This window comes from Sarcophilus harrisii, chromosome 2 (assembly GCF_902635505.1).
Source record: "Sarcophilus harrisii chromosome 2, mSarHar1.11, whole genome shotgun sequence".
Taxonomy (NCBI): Eukaryota; Metazoa; Chordata; class Mammalia; order Dasyuromorphia; family Dasyuridae; genus Sarcophilus; species Sarcophilus harrisii.
The window spans coordinates 342,727,646-342,746,856 of record NC_045427.1 but is presented as its reverse complement, the minus strand read 5'-3'; positions in this window follow the sequence as shown (position 1 = coordinate 342,746,856).

Genomic DNA, 19,211 nt, shown 5'->3' with positions numbered 1-19,211 from the left:
GTTCTGCTGTCAATTCAAATGAAAGGGGCTTAACTTGTTTTAAAAAATGCTGATTATAGGTGGGGAGTTACTTCTAAGGCAAAGAAGCACATCTCAAGGCAACTTTCAGGGTTGCTCCATAGGGAATGTGAAAGGGTCAAGCCTACTGTTGCTCTGCTGTAGTCTAGGGGGGAAGGACCAAAAAGTAGCACCCAGGACTGGCCCCTCCTGCATATGGGATGGAGAGGTGGGCAGGAGGGGCAAGTGATACTTTCTCTGTCCTTGAATAGATTTCCTATTTGACTAGAGGGCATGCCTAGCTAGAGTAGAGGACAGCATATGTACCATCAGTACCCCTCCCTGCTCAGATCCTGGAGAGGACCTACTACTACTACTATTACCTCCTACTTGAGCAGCGAGTTTGAGTTGGTCTCTGGATGGCTCTCTTGGAAGGCCAAGGCTCAAAGCCTTGGCTCAACCAGCTCATTGTCCTCAGGAGTGACCAGCTTCATCAGGCTCTGGTTGCAGATGTTGTGGGCCTGGAATTAGGGAGCCTCCTCTTCCTAAACATGGTTCCCATGTTATTGTCTCTATTTATAAAGAAACTGAATTTCAGAGACTTCAAATGTTTTCGTTAGGTTTACACAACTAGAAGTGATAGAAACAAGGCTGGACCAAGGACTTTTGATGCTAAATTCATTGCTTTTTGGTCACTAAACTCACCTCCACTTTCACCCTAAACTTATGTAGTGTGACAAGAAAGCATATTTATTTTCCTGTAAAGTCTTTTCCAAATTCAAGGGAAAAGTGACAGAGTGAATTAATATGTAGAGGACATAAAAAATATTGAAATGAGAGAGTACAGAAGTGTTGAGGTCCCAAAATATATTAGATTTTCAGGACTCTCCCTGTATAGACTACCAAATGTTGCAGAGTATGGGTATGTTGGGATTTCAGACTGGCATCACAAAGTATCTCAAAGGAATTTATTGACTTAGACCTTCTCCAAATTGAGAGGCAAAAAGGGCTAAGTTCCAAAAGAGAGTTTAGTGATTAACAAGGGAAAGACTTGGGCTAAGTTGCCTAGAGAAACTAGACATTAACAAGGAGAAAGATGCAATAAGAAGAGGGAAAGTATGATTAAGGCAGGCTAAATTCCTAATGGACTAACTATTGTGACAATAAGTGGGCTAGTTCCTAAAAGGAGTTGGGGGTGGGAGAGGTTGTGTCAGTCATGGTGGGCCAAGTTGTCCCAAAAGAAGTTAGCCTCATTGTGACAACATTGTAAGCAGGCTAACCAAAAAAGGAGTTAGCAGAGAAGCAAAGATTTTTTTATAGGAAGAAATAACCTCAGGGGTTAATATCATAACTTGGCCTTCTGATTAAATACAATAACTGTGGGGTCCTGGTAATTTTTATCAAAGCAACGCATGCAAGGAATTTAACAAGAGCTACTGCAAAAAAGGCCCACTTAAAGATGAGATAATCCAGTCAATGCTCCTCCTTGCTCGCCTTAAGGAGTAGCTTGGGTTTTCATATTTCAGGCCCTCTCTTGTTAATGCCTCTTCTTATGATCTACCAAGGACAAAGGATCAGATATCAAGGACCAAGAACCCTATCAAAACCTTTCCTTAGGGAAATGGATTAAGTGTTGTAACCAATTTTTAAAATTTTAAACAAAAAAATGACCATTTCCTTGTTTATATCAGAGTAATTGGTGCCATGACTGATTTTTTTCTCCATGGAGAAAAGATATTACTATTGATTAAAGTGACATCCCTTCATTTACTTTAAGAATGAGGAGAATTGTATAGGAGGGAATGGGATTATTAATCAATTATTTTGTAATGTTAACCTCAAACTGTGTCTCAACACATCTTTTCCTTGTTCACAAGTCTTATAAATGTTACCTAAAACCTTCCTGGGGGAATGGATAGTGTGCCAATTTGGATATATCTTTCTCCAAGCTAGAATTCATGAATATTAGATTAAAGTTAAATTAAATAAAATTGTTTCTGCCAAACTTGTGTCTAAAATGCAGAATGCAGTAATTATTTCCTCCACAATAATATGCATACACTTCTTTTAGAGACAAAATAGGGTTTAAAAACTGATTTTGAATTACAGCCATTTTACTTTTTAAAAATTATTTTAGCTTTTTATTTACAAGACATACACATGGGTAATTTTTCAGCATTGACCCTTGTAAAACCTTTTGTTCCAACCTTTCCCCTCCTTTCCCCCACCCTCTCCCCTAAATGGCAGGTAGACCAATATATGATAAATATGTTAAAGTATATTTTAAATACAATATATGTATACATATTTATACAGTTATCTTGCTGCACAAGAAAAATCAGATTTAGAAGTAAGGTAAAAATAACTTGAGAAGGAAAACAAAAATGCAAGTGGACAATAATAGGAGTGGAAATGCTATGTTGTGTTCCACACTCATTTCCCATAGTTCTTTCGCTGGGTGTAGCCGATTCTCTTTATTACTGAACAATTGGAATTGATTTGGTTCATCTCATTTTTGAAGAGAGCCACATCCATCAGAACTGATATCATATAGTATTGTTTGTGAAGTGTATAATGATCTGGTTCTGCTCATTTCACTTAGCATCAGTTCATGTAAGTCTCTCCAGGCTTTTCTGAAATCATCTTGCTGGTCATTTCTTACAGAACAATAATATTCCATAACATTCATATACCACAATTTATTCAGCCATTCTCCAATTGATGGACATCCATTCAATTTCCAGTTTCTAGCCATTATAAAAAGGGCTGCCACAATTATTTTTGCACATATGGATCCCTTTCCCTTCTTTAAGATCTTTGTGGGATATAAGCCCAGTAGTAACACTACAGCTATGATACTTAATAAACTTTGTGATTTGAAGCCAGTCATGTTGATGTGGGAAAGATTCCAATCTTTGATTCCCAACCTCCCTAGTTAATGTAAATTACCCTTTGACTCACAAATCCTGGTCCCTTTGAATTCCAATAGAAGACCTGTCCCAGCCCCACCTGGATCTGAGCCAACTTTGGGGCTACACCCCAAAGCCCCTCGAGCTAAGTCTCCAACTTAAAAGGGCCACACTGGGAACCCCTCTTTGCAGAGATTCCAAACATGGCAGCCATGTGAGGACCCTCTGTCCACTGGACCCTCTGTCCAGTGCCCTCCTTATCTCTACCTTCACCTATCTCCTACTTCTAAACTCAGTAATAAACCTCTTTTATCAATCTAGCTCTCCGGGCCAATAAATGCTTTTACTGGGAATTCTGCACCGCTACTAGACGTCATATACCACCGTATCCTTGCGCCGAATCCAAGGGGGTTGCAGGGGAACTCTGTTTGACTCTCTGTACCCCAAACCTTCCACTAGACCTTAACTAAACCCTAATTTCATTTAGGTACCCCAAATCTAGACATTTGATCTACACCTCAACAATGTCACTTCTCAGAGCTTTAGTTTCTTCTTCCGTTAAATTAATATAAAGTTTGCTTTATATTCAAAATCAAACTCTAAAGTTATTCACTCATGGTTCCTGACATATATAAAACCTTTGAGGGTTGCAAAGCAAATTGATGTCATTTAATTTTCACAGGCACAGGGAAGAAAACAGATTTCCTCTGGTTACACAGTTTATAAGAGTTGGAGATCTCTTCTGATGTCAAGTTCATTGATCTTACCCCATTGTTTCAGGATTAGTAAATAAATACCAGGCTAAAACTCAGAACTCAGACCATTATGAGGAATACTCTTTGTAAGCCTCAAAGCATAGTAAAAATGTGAACTGCTATTATTTTTTTTAAATTACTGGCCCTGTATAAGCTATAGCCATAAGATAATTAAGTTGTTCCATTCAATACAGGGAAGACTTAGAAGTGATTTTCATAAAAAATAGGAATCCTAGGGGTCTCTGTTTAACTAAGATCTGTAAGGCCCACAAAACACATTTTAGAGCTACTACATGCAGTTCTGTTAAAGTCCCTCATTGTCTTGGAATCCTGCGAGGACCCTCTGGCAGAGATCCAAATGTTGCTATTTCTGTTGGCTATAGTTTGGGACCTGACGGCAAAACTCAGCACCAAATTCCCTCCTAGCATGTTCTCATTTGCAAGTAACAAAAGGGATGCTATGTGATTTACTGTTATTTTTTAGTGGTTGGCAAATCAGACATTTGGAGTAATTAGTATTTTCTGTTTTCCCTCCCTGTCCTCCCCACTTAGTGCCTGGTTTTCCTGAGACACCAGCCTCTTTAGATTCCTGTTATCTTCAATTCACCAAACATTTATTCAACTCCTACATCTGAAGAGTCAAGGTCCTCTGCCCTCAAGTTTACTACTATACTAGTAGAGTTTCCAATCTTGTGAATCTGACTGCCCCCTTCTCTCTTTGTTATATTGGAAAAGCTCCTAGTTTCACAAAGAAAATCATATCATCAGAATCATATCATCAAGCCAGTGTATAGACCTGCCACTAAGTCTGTCTGAGGAATAGGCTATGTTTTAATAGACAAACTAGAAACCAGAAGCAATCGCTTTGTAATCAGGTATAATTGAGATTAATAGCCCTCTACACTTAACTCTAGGTATTTCATCAAATGCTCCCCATCTAAGAGAACTGCTTCATAGAACTACACCCAAATTGCTGACTAATCTAGACAAGTGAATTCTTTCCCCAGACTGCCTCCTTTCATAACCACCTAAAAAGTAGGGTTGAAGATGGAAGGAAGAAACAAAGAGGTGGATGAGGTCAAAAGAATGTCTGAAAGAGCAATCCTGAGCTTTAAATCTAAAGACATGGATTCTGATAGAGGTGCTACTAGATTCACTGTGTGGCCCTACATTGTAAAAATATCTGTATATGGAAAGAACCTTCTTTTTATATCAGAAGTTCTGAGTTTTAGCCTGGTATTTATTTACTAATCCTGAAACAATGGGGTAAGATCAATGAACTTGACATCAGAAGAGATCTCCAACTCTTATAAACTGTGTAACCAGAGGAAATCTGTTTTCTTCTCTGTGCCTGTGAAAATTAAGTGACATCAATTTGCTTTGCAACCCTCAAAGGTTTTATATATGTCAGGAACCATGAGTGAATAACTTTAGAGTTTGATTTTGAATGAATTGAACTTGAAGAATAATAAGATGAATGTAGCCTCGACCTATACTCTAATTGTTACTTGACACTTTGCAATAGCAAGTTGAGTTCTAACTAAAAGCTGCAAGTGTTCCATTGTCTTAGATAAACATACATTTCCCTCCTGTTTCCCACCATCACCACCTTTTTTTTTTTTATTAGCATTTAAGTACCAAATACAGCAAAGAATGTGTTATTGACTGACATTCTTTGTTTCTGGGCTCCCATTTCCCTTTGGTATTGGGAAACTCTAAACAGAGTTCATAAGGGTTCTCTCATTTTCCTTTGGTGAAATGGAGTGAGTCCTCCATCAAAAAGAATAATATACTAACTAGGAACATTGGGGAAAGGTAGCTGGCTCTAAAAACCTATTTAGTGTTTTAGGAAGATATGGCTTTAGGAAAAATTGGGATGAAGTGCTAAAATTTGTAGGGATTAAATACTGTTGTTTTGTTTAGCAGGAGAAATTTAGGCTTGGAGGAATTGTTGATACCCTGAGGGCTTGGTGTAAATTCAAAGGAGCCTTCTATACCCCGCTGGCAAGCTTCTAAGGCTTCGACCTCAGGACTTCCCTCCTCACCTGTACTTCAAGGAGGAGCTGAGAATGGCAGCTTGATTGATTTAGAAAAGCAGTATGTATGTATGTGGGAGCCTGTTTTGTCTTCTGTATTTCATTCAGGCAGATTACAAAGGAAAAGACCTGATGACTTGGGATTTAAGTCTTGTTTTGTTCATAAGGAAGGACTAGTTCTGAGATAGAGAAAGTTTTTAACTGTCATACCTACCCCATCCCAACCCCCCCAAAAAAACTTTGACATATTTTTGTGGACCTAGAACTGGCCAATTTAGGTCTGCAGAAATGGTTTTGTTTACTGCATTTTTTTTCATTTCACTAATTTTGTTTTTCAGCGAATTAGTATCTTTTTCATATCTATTTTGAAGATATGCTTTTTCTATTCCTTCTTGCAACAATCTCATTTCCTTTCCCCATTTTTCTTTTCTTTAATTCTAGTAATTCTCTAAAAGAGAATTACTCTTTTAAGATCCTTTATGAAATCTTTCAAGAAAGCCTTGTGAAATGGGAACCAGCTCATTTCTCCCTTTGTGGCTTCCCATTTGGAGTTGCTTTGCCTTTAGGAACCTCAGGATTAGAGCTCTGTTCTTCTCTCTCTCCAAAAAGCTGTCTATGGTGAGAGATTTTTGTTTTTGTTTTTAATCAATTTTTAAGGCTTGAGATCTGCTCAATGCAAAGGAGTGGTAGCTGTTTTAATTTGCCCTGGGGCAGTTCTGCTGATTGAGTTCTATGCTGGGTAATGGGCTAGGTCCAGCATTCTTCCTGGGCTCAGGGGTTTACAATTTGTCTTTTGTAGCAAATCTGCCAAATCACCTACTTGCAACCAGGACAGAGTAGTTTAAGAGGCTCACAGAAGATTCCCAGATGTGTGGAAGCTACAAATGCTGTGACCCCCCCCCACCCCCACCCAAGCTCCTTGTCCGGGTTTCTCTGTGATATGGTCTGGGCTCAGCAGACTGACCTCTTGCCCATTTGCAACAGACCTGTTCTGAAGTTCTTTTAAGGTATTTTCTTCTGAAAATGCATTATACTTCAAATATTGGTGGGTTCTTTGATTCCAAAACCAGTTTAGAGGCTTGATCTGCTGTTGATTTGAGAGAACATCAGAGAAGGTCATAGAATGTAGTACTCTCCTCCATCTTGGCTCCATCCATAGCCAGAAATAGTTAATACTATAGAACTACTAAAACATTTTAGCAGATTCTGGGATTTTTGAGACTAATCATTAAATTGTCCTGTTGCTCTATCAGCTAACTTTTATTAGTCTATTGTATTTTTTAAATAGGTCTAATTTGGGGCAGCTAGGTGGTAGGCAGATAGAGCACCAACCCTGAAGTCAGGAGGACCTGAGTTCAAATTTGACCTTTGAAACTTGACACTTTGTAGTTGTATGGCCCTGGGCAAGGCACTTAACCCCAATTGCCTCATGATTAAAGGGGGGGAAAGCCCTCTTTGGGATTTTTGAAGCATCTTTCCCTTGGAGAGGCTTGTGGAATTTGTCCTGGCTAGGCTGGTATTCTATGCTAACCTGGATTTTTCTGGGGTTTGCACTGGTGCCCCAACATCTTCAACATAGCCCCCTTGACATTTTTGGCATGGAAGGTGAGCTAGTCACTGAGCCACAGACCTGCAGCCAGACAAAGGGGTCCAAATTTCTCCAACCCTCTTCCCCTAAAAGTCTAACAGTTTCTTAAAGCCCTTCTTCCATGTTCCTCTCCACTGTAGATGAAGAATAAAATTTCTTTCCTTACATCTTAATTTTGGGGCTGTTTATGTTTAAATTGGAATTCTGATTCTGAAATTGTATAAGATAATTACTATTAACTAATGTGTGCTAAAATTGTGAACTTGCTTATTATGGTATAAGATTTTAGAAATATGTGCATTAATATTGAAGTATTGCTACTAGAAGTTTAAATCTGTATTTGATTTGATTTTAAGTTAAAAAAAAAATTTATATGACTTTGCTTTAACATTTTGTTAGCCCTGCTGGATATGTGGTATAAATTTTGTGAAATGTGGCCCAAAGTTAATTAGCTGTTACCTATATTCTGAATCTTAAGATTTGTCTTGCTTTCTTCCATTAACAAAGAAAAAAAAACAAGAAAATTTGGTATGTAGGTATATATGTAATTACAAAACATTGCATCTGAAAGGGGTGTAATATGTCTAAAGATAAATAAGAAGCTATTGAGAAAGCGTCCCTCCAGAGGGAGGGAGCCTGGCTAAAATTCATGTTAGAAATGACACCAGTGGGAAAACTAAGGTATTTACTAATTATAGTGGACCATTTCATAGAATGGGTGGAAGCTTTCTCCTGAGCTCTTTAAGTTGCCTTAAAATGGGTTAGTGCAATAACATTGGAGCAAATTGTACCTATATGTATGGGTAGAAACCAATGATTCTGCTCATGGAACATACTTTACTTCTAAGCAGGGGTCCTCAGACTTTTTAAATAGGGGACCAGTTCACTGTCCCTCAGACTGTTGGAGGGCTGGACTATAGTAAAAAATAAAAACTTTGTTTTGTGGGCCTTTAAATAAAGAAACTTCATAACCCTGGGTGAGGGGGATAATTGTCCTCAGCTGCCGCATCTGGCCTGCAGGCCGTAGTTTGAGGACCCCTGTACTAGCAGCTTTATAAAAGATTGAAAATTGAGTGGCAATTCCATACACCTGGTCATCCGTTCTCATCAGGGAAAGTGGAAAGAAAGAATCATATTCTTAAAAAACATTATTAAATTGATGTTACAGACCAAATTGCCTTTGACCAAATGTTTGTATATTGCTTTGTTAATGAATTAGAACTGTCCCCAAAAGTGATCTGAGACTTTTCCTATATGAGATTCTTTTTCTGATCCCAAATAAAAGAAACCAAAGATCATCTTGTGAAACAAAAGATAAGTTTTTAAGGAATTATATACTGGCAATGTCCTCATCCCTTTTAGTCTTTAGGATGCAAGGATTGCTGGCCCAGACAACACATTTGGAGTTTGCAGTTTGTCCTGTTGCTTTATCAGCTAACTTGAATTAGTCTATTGTATTTTTTAAATAGGTCTAATTTGGGGCAGCTAGGTGGTAAGCAGATAGACCACCAACCCTGAAGTCAGGAGGACCTGAGTTGGTCCTCCTTGGTGGAAATTGGGTGCTTACTATATCCTGGAAGAAGCAGAATGGGAAGGACCTTACCAGACATTACAGATGACTGAGACTGCAATATGGAGGCTGAGAACACCACAGTTAAAGGAGGAAACTCAAGAATGGACTCTTAAGGATAATTTACAAACTCTAAATTTGACTTTCACTGGGAAAATTAGGAATGTTTTGGTGGAAGAAGAGATTAACTGTGCTTAGAAGAATTTTAATAATATTGGTGTTATGCCTGTTATTTATATTTCCCAAAAAGTTTATGACTCCTTGATTGAACAAAGTTAAATTAACATTTTTCAGGATGAAGAAATTATTAATGTTAATTTTGATAGGGTTCTTTAATGTGAAATTAGGACATCATATTCTATGTGAGTTTTAATTGGTTATATTGAGTTGTTTTAAAGTGGGAAAAAGTTTTCCCACTATTTAGAGAGATTCTGAGAACAGTGGTTTATGTCTTTGTCCCTTTGAACCTGAATATGTTTTGATATAAATTGGTTATTGAGCATCTTAAAGGAAAATTATTTGAATAATGTTGATTTAAAAACCCATCTACTTAGATATGAAGATAAGCTGTGAACTTTCTAGAATGAATCTTACTGTTATCCATGTAAAGTTATAGTCAATACTTATTTAGGCTATGTGATCATTGAGAGCTAAATTCACTTGAAGCTTTGAGCTATTTAAGATACAATATCTTGGGACTATAGCTTATTGTATTATTTGGAGTTTTGAATTCGGGTATGGTTGTTTGATGAATCATCAAGTCAATAATCCACTATCTGAAAAGAATATGCCACAAGCTACTCAGAGGAATGTTATCCTGAATTGTTACAGATGGAGGTTAGTATCTGGACAAGAGTTGGGAGGACAATCTTGACCTCTGCTTAAGGTGGATCTTTCAGATTCAGTTTTCTGAGTCTGGTGTTCTTTTGAATAAGAACCTATCTGATGAGCCTGGCTATAAAGTGGAATTTTTATTGTATACAATTACCTAAAGACAAACTGAGTTAAGGATGTTTTATCCTGTCATGTATGTGCTCTCAGGTTGAGTCTCGAAGTACCAGCTTTTGATTATAATCAAAATATAATCAGCCCTGTGTAATGGGCTGAGGTTTGAGTTGATGCACTGAGGTCCCAAGTACATGAGGCTAAATAATAATTGGACTATACTCTATTAATATACATGATTGGATAAAGAATGGTCCCTGCCCACTCTCTGTGCAAGTCCTGATGTGTTGTACAGAAAATGACGATTTTGGTGGGTGGAGGCAGAGAGAGGAACAGGAAGAGAAGCTGGGAAAGATTGGGCCTGGGTTCCATTCTCCTGGCTGCTGGTCGTGTGGCTGCGGGTCTAGCTAGCTTCTTGACTCAGCTGCACACATTGCTATCGCCGATTCTCTTCTACCTCCGATCCTTCTTCACTGAGAATAAAGACTGACGATTTTCCCCTAACCTGAACTCCGGACTCCTGCTGATTTTAAAAATACACGGTCTTCACATTTGGCGCCCATAGGTGGGGCCCGGAAGATTTTGGAGAAAGGAGTAGCCATTGCTAGATTGAACCTCTCAACAAGAAGATTGCGCAGTCCCGGAGAATTTGGAGAATTTAGAGAATAAGGTCGCCACGGGTCCACCTGCCCCAAGGAACAGAGACCAGGGTGTGGTAAGAGGTTTTGATATCAAGAGAGAGAAGAAATTAGTGTATATGATAGATTTATTGAGGATTTCAAAGATGTATTAAGGACGCGTAGAGTAAAGGTTAAGAAAAAATGAATTTTAACTTTTTAGAAGACATCTGCCCATGGTTCCCGCAGGAAGGAATCATTGAGAAAAGGTGAGAGTTGGAGATTGCTTTAATGATTTTTATGTTAACAAAGTAATTCAGGACAATGCCTCTTTCTTAAAAGGTGCCCTTAAGCACACCAATTCTAGGCTCAAATTAGGCTCCCAAAACAATGAAAAGGATTCTGTATGACCCTCCTCCCAAAGCTTCAATGGCTTTTCTTCAGCTTCCCCAAGTGAAAGCCTTTAGCTCCGCTGACTTGAAGTAAGTCTGTCTGAGTGCCTTTTGGCGTACCCATCTGGTTCTGGTTCTGGTTATTCTGGTTCTGTTCTGGGTAAAGTTCTGAAACGGTTATTTTCTGGGACGCTGGAAAATGTCCTTTGGGTATGTGTTATATGTTTAATGTTGTAACTGTGTGTTCTATGTTCTTTGTGATTTGTCTGTCTGTTTTGTTGGTTGAAAAATTTTTAAGTACACCGTTGCAACTGTGCTTAGTAAAATGGAGCTCCATGTGTGTCTGTGTCAAAAGTTAGCAAGTTTGTAAAAGATAAGAATTCAGCCTCTGTGTTGGAGGCTTAGAAAATATCAAGAAGTTTGAAAAATCTCTCTCTCTCTCTCTCTCTCTCTCTCTCTCTCTCTCAGCAGCAGCCTGTGAGAAAAAGGGAGAGAAGGGAAGAAATTTAAAAAAAAAAAAAAAAATTTAAAAAAGGGGGATTTGAAAGTTTGGAAAGTTAAAAAAAAATCTAGAAGAGCAGTGTGCTAACATTTAAAGAAAAGAAGTTTAAATGGAATATCTAGGCCTTCTCTGAAGGCAGAGAAAAGCACAAAATGGGCTTGGAAGTTCATAGAAGACTCTTTGGAATCTGGAAAGGAAAAAGGGAATTCAAGGTGAAACAAACTTCTCCCCCAGGGTGGAGGTCTTGGAAACAGCCCCTAGTCTGTTTGCTGATGTAAAAGCTTTAAGTTTTTAAGAACAATGATTAAGGAATTTGGGAATTGGTTATTTGAAAATCTGCTTGTGATTTTAAAACTTTCAACCTAATGTACTAATTTTGTAAGTAAATGGAATTTAGATATTTTAAAAAGACAGGAAAGTTTTTTTCCCTTTGAAACAGAGCCCGGGCCAAAGGAGCATCTGAGTGTTCAGGTATATAGCTAGGGAGAAAGAGAAAACTGGAAATGGGTAGATTTGGGAAGAAAGTAAATAAAACTGATGGGCTAAATCTTGAAAAGGATCCCTATGTAGGACACTGAGCGGAGAACCTGAGAAGTTTTTTCCTAGGGGACAGGAATGGGGGAAGGGAGTCCTCCTCTCCTTTCTCCCCACAGTGCAGCAAACTGTGATTTAAAGGAACATGCTTACTTTTAGGTTACTTGATTGAATATTTGTTTCTTGATACATAAGTTTTCTTGGTTGAGGAATATGGTCATAAATGTGATCCATTCTTTGGTAAGAATATTTCTGAAAGTTAATTACTATTTTTAAGAAACTTCTTGAATTCTTATAATGGAATTGGGTATTCTGTATAAGTTTAAATTGAATGTATTGGGTCATCCTGAGGTTATTTACAGGGCCTCTGAAAATGTTTCTGTTATGGACAATAGGCAATTTGGGATATTCTATGTATTGGGCATTTGAAAAGCAAAATAACTTGTATGTATAACGTTCACTTATGTAACATCTACCTAGATATGATAATTGTTTTAAGTTGTGAACTTAGACAAAATTTCTTCCTGTTATTACTATAAGGTTATGATAAGTCTTTTAAGATTTATCAGAAATTTGATTAATGAAATTTGTTATTGGAAGTAAAATTTCTCGGACTTATAATTAATTAATGGTATTTGGGAGTTTTAAAGCTCCACCCTCTGACAGTTACTGGGACAATTGATTGGAATAAAACTGGGTTAAGACTATTTTATCCTGTATGTGCTAAAGGTTGAGTTTTAACTGCTTATGTTATGTTATACTTTTTCCTCCTGTAACTGATCTCTATGATCAGAGCAATGATCAATAGAATTGTTAATATAATTCCATTATGTCATACCTTGCTATTTTCAGTCTGGTTATATGTAATCATTGTATCCTAAACGCTTGGGCAACTAAGTATTTAGCCTGGTCATCTCTCTGTTACTGGATATTTGTGTTTTATTTCTTTAAGGTTTCTACATAATGAGAGGACAATTAACAGGGGTCTATAAGACAGCAGCCGTTTGCCTGGCCTGTAAAGCAAACTCACGTCTTCACATAGGAAACGATTTATTTTGGCCTCCTCATATTTTGCAGCAGTCTTGTGAACTGAGTCTTTCTATCTGAGACTGATCAAATTACAGATATTGGCTTGCTTTTGGAATCTTGATCAGCTTTGATAGTCAGCATGGCACACCCAGTCTGCATGGAATGAGAGCCTCCTATCACTTCACAGCCTGAAGCAGTAGTTTTTAAAATGAGACCATGGACTGGACCCTGCATCTACTGTACTTTGGACTGATATGAGGGACTTTGGGAATGTTTGATGACTGACTATTGAACCTTGCCTGGATCATCTATCACTCTGTGTTTAAGATTTGGGATGGGATTTGTTAAAACTGTGTAATTATTGCTGTTATGTTTGAGGGATTTTAAGAAATGCCACTGTACTAGTCTGTTATGTATAGGGATTTTAATTCACTCTTGGGATTTATATGGGGAATAGTCATTTGATAATTCCTTTCCGTGAGGAAAAAAAAAAAAAAGGGAGGAAGGGATAGAATATTTGGAAAACTGGTAGACTTTTTCAAAATACCTGAAATAATGGGAACCCCTATTCACTTTGCCTTAGGCACTTCTGCCCCACCCCCTGTCTCACTAGTTCAGATTCAATTTGGATGCTTTAGCTTTAAAATCCCTTATTTTGTTAAAATTGCCCTGGCAGAAATAGTATTATAAAATAGTTGTGGTTTGGATCTTCTCACTGCAGAACAAGGAGGTTTAGCCCTCCAAGAATGCTGTTGCTTCTATGTAAACAAATCGGTATTGTTGGGGACAACATTAGGAGACTCCAGGATGATTTGATTAAGTGGCACAAAGAACTGTTGGATAACTCTCTTTGGAGTGGGCTACATGGGATTCTCCCTTATATTCGGTCTTTAATTGGCCTTCTTTTACTTTTGTCTTTTGTACCCTGGGCCTTCCGGAAAATCACTTCCTTTGTAAAATCCCAAGTAGATAGTGCGCTGGCCAAACCCATTCATGTACACTATCACTGCCTTGAGACTGGTGATGACCCCCTTGATGCTCATATGAGCAATAGAAATTTTTGACAAACATCGAGACCTGGTTAGCCAATGACAGGTAAGATTCCTCAAGGACTAGCCGACCTAAGCCAGGAAGAGATATTTCTGTACATCCTTCCTATGACGGGTAAGGCTTTTCCCCATAGGAACAACCTAAGCCAGGCACAGGTTGAGAAATGAAAAATTCTACATTTTGATTCTTTTAATATAAATGAAAAAAGGGGGACCTGTGGGGAGCCAGCACTAATCTACAGCCACATAAGGCCAACCTTGAATAGGTTGAATCTCCTAATCACATCATACCAAAGACTTCCTGAATAGGAATCTCCTAATCACATCCTAACTTTGAATAGGCAGATATCTAGGCATCCCCTAATCACATCATAGAGCTTCCTGCCACCAGAAACATCTGAGCAGCTCATCCTTGGGCGGGATACCAACCCTTTGTCTAGGACCCCCACCCTGTACTGTGTTTGAACAACCCTGCCTTCTTTTCTACTGTTATATATATCTGTACTATTGCACCCATTAAAATGAGGCTTGATCAGATGGATTTCTCTTGTCTCCATTTTGCATGTCCCCTCTCTCTTGCCCTTATCTCTTTTCTTCCAGGGTCCACACACTCTGCCTTGCGGGACGAGGCAAATGGCGACAGGCAATAGTGGAGAGGAGAAACAGAGATATTAAGACGCTCCTCTAAAAACAAAAGAAAGGGGGAGCCACAGGTAACCCTAGAGAACTTCTAAATCTAGCTCTTTTTTTTTTTTTTTTTTTTTTTTTTTTAAATTTAATAGCCTTTTATTTACAGGATATATGCATGGGTAACTTTACAGCATTAACAATTGCCAAACCTCTTGTTCCAATTTTTCACCTCTTACCCCCCCCACCCCCTCCCCTAGATGGCAGGATGACCAGTAGATGTTAAATATATTAAAATATAAATTAGATACACAATAAGTATACATGACCAAAAGTTATTTTGCTGTACAAAAGAATCAGATTCTGAAATATTGTACAATTAAGCTTGTGAAGGAAATCAAAATGCAGGTGTGCATAAATATAGGGATTGAATTCAATGTAATGGTTTTTAGTCATCTCTCAGGTTCTTTTTCTGGGCATAGCTGGTTCAGTTCATTACTGTCCATTAGAAATGATTTGGTTGATCTCGTTGCTGAGGATGGCCTGGTCCATCAGAACTGGTCATCATATAGTATTGTTGTTGAAGTATATAATGATCTCCTGGTCCTGCTCATTTCACTCAGCATCAGTTCTGTAAGTCTCTCCAGGCCTTTCTGAAATCATCCTGTTGGTCATTTCTTACAGAACAGTAATATTCCATAATTTCATATACCACAATTTATTCAGCCATTCTCCAACTGATGGACATCCACTCAGTTTCAGTTTTAGCCACTACAAAAGGCTGCCACAAACATTCGTGCACATACAGGTCCCTTTCCCTTCTTTATAATCTCTTTGGGATATAATCCCAGTAGTAACACTGCTGGATCAAAGGGTATGCACAGTTTGATAACTTTTGAGCATAGTTCCAAACTACTCCAAAATGGTTGGATTCGTTCACAACTCCACCAACAATGCATCAATGTCCCAGTTTTCCCACATCCCCTCCAACAATCATCATTATTTTTCCTGTCATCTTAACCAATCTGACAGGTGTGGTAGTGATCTTAGAGTTGTCTTAATTTCCATTTCTCTGATTAATAATGACTTGGAGCATCTTTTCATATGACTAGAAATTGTTTCAATTTCTTCATCTGAAAATTGTCTGTTCATATCCTTTGACCATTTTCAATTGGAGAATGGCTTGATTTTTTATAAATTAGAGTTAATTCTCTATATATTTTGGAAATGAGGCCTTTATCAGAACCTTTGACTGTAAAAATATTTTCCCAGTTTATTGCTTCCCTTCTAATCTTGTCTGCATTAGTAAATCTAGCTCTTTATACTATTAACTTCTTGATTTTTGACAAAGATGCACTGGCTCCAGCAGACAGGTTTTATAACCCACCGGAAGGTCAATGTCCAGTGCGAGCAGCTCCACTATCTTTAGATAATCGCCAGGTGATGTGGAGAGATCCAGAAAGTGGTGAATGGAAAGGACCAGATAGGTTAACTGCTTGGGGAAGAGTATTTGCTTGTATCTCTACAGGAGGAGAAGGAATCAGATGGGTGCCAACGAGCTATATTCGCCTTGTCCATCACAGAGAGACGGAGCAGACCCTTGAAACAAAGGAGAAGACCCAAAAAATATCGGGTGGTTCTGTTGCTGATTGTGCTCACCATTGAAAGAGCGTGGCAGTTATGGCGTTTGACTCATGGACATCAAAGATTGTCGGACTTGAAAACCCTCAGGAATCATTGGATTCTCTGAGACATAGGACTCAAACTCTCAGGAATCGTTGGATTCTCTGAGACATAGGACTTGAAAACCCTCAGGAATCATTGGATTCTTTGAGACATAGGACTTAAATCCTCAGGAATCATTGGATTCTCTGAGACATAGGACTTGAAAATTCTCAGTAATCATTGGATTCTCTGAGACATACGACTTGAAAACTCTCAGGAATCATTGGATTCTCTGAGAAATGATAAGACTGTTACAGGACTTCAAAATCTGCTGGAATCATTGGATTCTCTAACAGATAAAAAGACTTTTGCAGGACTTCAAAAACTCAGGGGGATCATTGGATTCCCTGACATGTGAAACAATGGACAATAGATTGGTTTTGGACTGTCTCTTGGCTGCTGAAGAAGGTGTATGTGTGACTGTTGTTTACATACCCTCCTTCTAGGACTTCTGGTAATCTTTTCCAACACCATGTTGATTTATATTGTGTGCTATTCTGCTACTTGCGTGTACAATTCATGTTTGTTACACCACATCGAGCCTGCACTGACTGTGGGGAGAGTCATCCCTAATAGCCTATGCGTTATTGCTATGTGCTTGTGTAATACCTCCCATGCTGATGGGTTTGTGCATAATAAGACCCTTCAGTTCAGAAACCCGCTAGCAACCCCCACTTCCCTTTGGTGCTTTTCATCTCCCTTCCTGAGAAGTCAGGGAGGCTGTGATCAGGCCTTCACCTCCTTCCCTGAGAAGTTAGGGAGGCTGTGATCACCTCCCCTTGGGGGCTCTGACCTCCCTGAGGAGTCATGACCACCTGTGTTCTAAAATAAAAGAAAGCGGGAGATGTAATGGGCTGAGGTTTGAGTTGATGCACTGAGGTCCCAAGTACATGAGGCTAAATAGTAATTGGACTATACTCTATTAATATACATGATTGGATAAAGAATGGTCCCTGCCCACTCTCTGTGCAAGTCCTGATGTGTTGTACAGGAAATGACGATTTTGGTGGGTGGAGGCAGAGAGAGGAACAGGAAGAGAAGCTGGGAGAGATTGGGCCTGGGTTCCATTCTCCTGGCTGCTGATCGTGTGGCTGCGGGTCTAGCTAGCTTCTTGACTCAGCTGCACACATTGCTATCGCCGATTCTCTTCCACCTCCAATCCTTCTTCACTGAGAATAAAGACTGACGATTTTCCCCTAACCTGAACTCCAGACTCCTGCTGATTTTAAAAATACACGGTCTTCACATCCCTGCTTTTTTGTCTTATGGCAAATTTCTATAATCAGGGCAAGTGGTCAATAAAAGATATGAACACAATTCTGCGTGTGTGTGTGTGTGTGTGTGTAGTCTCATAAAACTATTAGGTTTACATTATACTTTACATATATCATATGATTTGATTCTCATAACAATTCCTGTGAGGTACATAAAGTATTATTATTCCCATTTAAGAGATGGGAAAACTAGAGTTCAAAAAGGTAAAGTTCCATAGCTAGTAAAGGACAGAACTAACATTAGTATTAGAATCCTTACAAGCTGTTAAGTCATTAGAATTGATAGAGACAATAATTATCTAATTTAGCATGGTTCAGTATGATTGATCTGATCTTATAAGGAGATGTTATGGGCCAGAACTTGAAACAAGGTACCAAGTGGAATTGATAGAAACAATGCTTGTGTTCACACCTTTAGAATGCTCATATAAGCAAGAAGCTCTTAGGGCCAAAGAGCATTCTGGGAGGAAGCCCACAAGCCCACTCTCAGAGGCAGACAGAGTCAGATTCATTCCATCTTCCACCTTTGTGCTGGCTGGAGGCTGAAGAAAGCAGAGGCAGAAGCAAAGGACAAAACTGCAAGAGCTCTTGGAGAAATAAACGTTTGGATTTTATCATCTAGCTATATTTGGAGTGATTATGACTCTGAAACGAAACTAAGGCCGCCTCCAGAAAACCTCCCCAAGAAACCTGCTCACAGAGAGAACCATTATATTATATAAAAGAAGAGAACACCACATATTAGAACCCAGACTCACAGAAATTAAGTTCTGTAATGGATATCATTTGACCAATAAGGAAACGGAGAGGTAAACTGATCAATGCTACTAAGTAGCCTAACCAAGACTTGAGCCCAAGTCTTCTAAACTCACTTCTCCTTGGTTCACACCGCTAAATCTGGCCCCTCCATATTAGATCACTTGACAGCATAGGAAGCCTCAAATGATATATATGCCTTAACACATTTCAGATACAGTCAGTCTGAAAATAAGGGATTTCCACTCAAATCTCTTTGAATATGTTCCACTGATATCCATTTTAATTAAAGAAAAACAGACCTAGAGAGACTAGATTACCCACTCAAATCTACTTTAGTGAATCTGTTAAAATTGTAATCCACTTTACTTCCCTTCCAAACTCTTTGGGGTTTTTTGCTGGGTCTGTATATGTCTCATTCCAAATTTCTGAAAATTATTTCTCTTGATTCCTACATTTTTATTCAGCTGGATCCCAATGATCCATATGTCGATGATGATTTGCTGTCTCTTGTTCAAATACTTTGAACTGAATGCAGCATTGTACTGGAGGACTGTTTATTCTCTGTCTCACCATCTCCCCCCCCCCCCCCCCAGTATTTTAGCATAGCACTAATGGTAGAAAATCTCCATCCTCATGGATCGCCAATGAATTTAAGTGGAGATTTTAGTGTCAGTATCATTGGACAGAATAGAAGAAGGCATTCCAATAGGGTCAGGAAAGAGACCTGCCCAGTCAGACTCCTCCCACTATGGGGACCCAAGACCCTAATATTACAAACATGTCTTTTCTTCCTAGAATTGTATGTGCTGGGAAGGCCAGCCACACAGAAACTATAATTACCTGCAAGTGTTCCAATTATGTAAAATTGCCTCCCCATTTAGCAGTACCTTCCATTGAAAATTA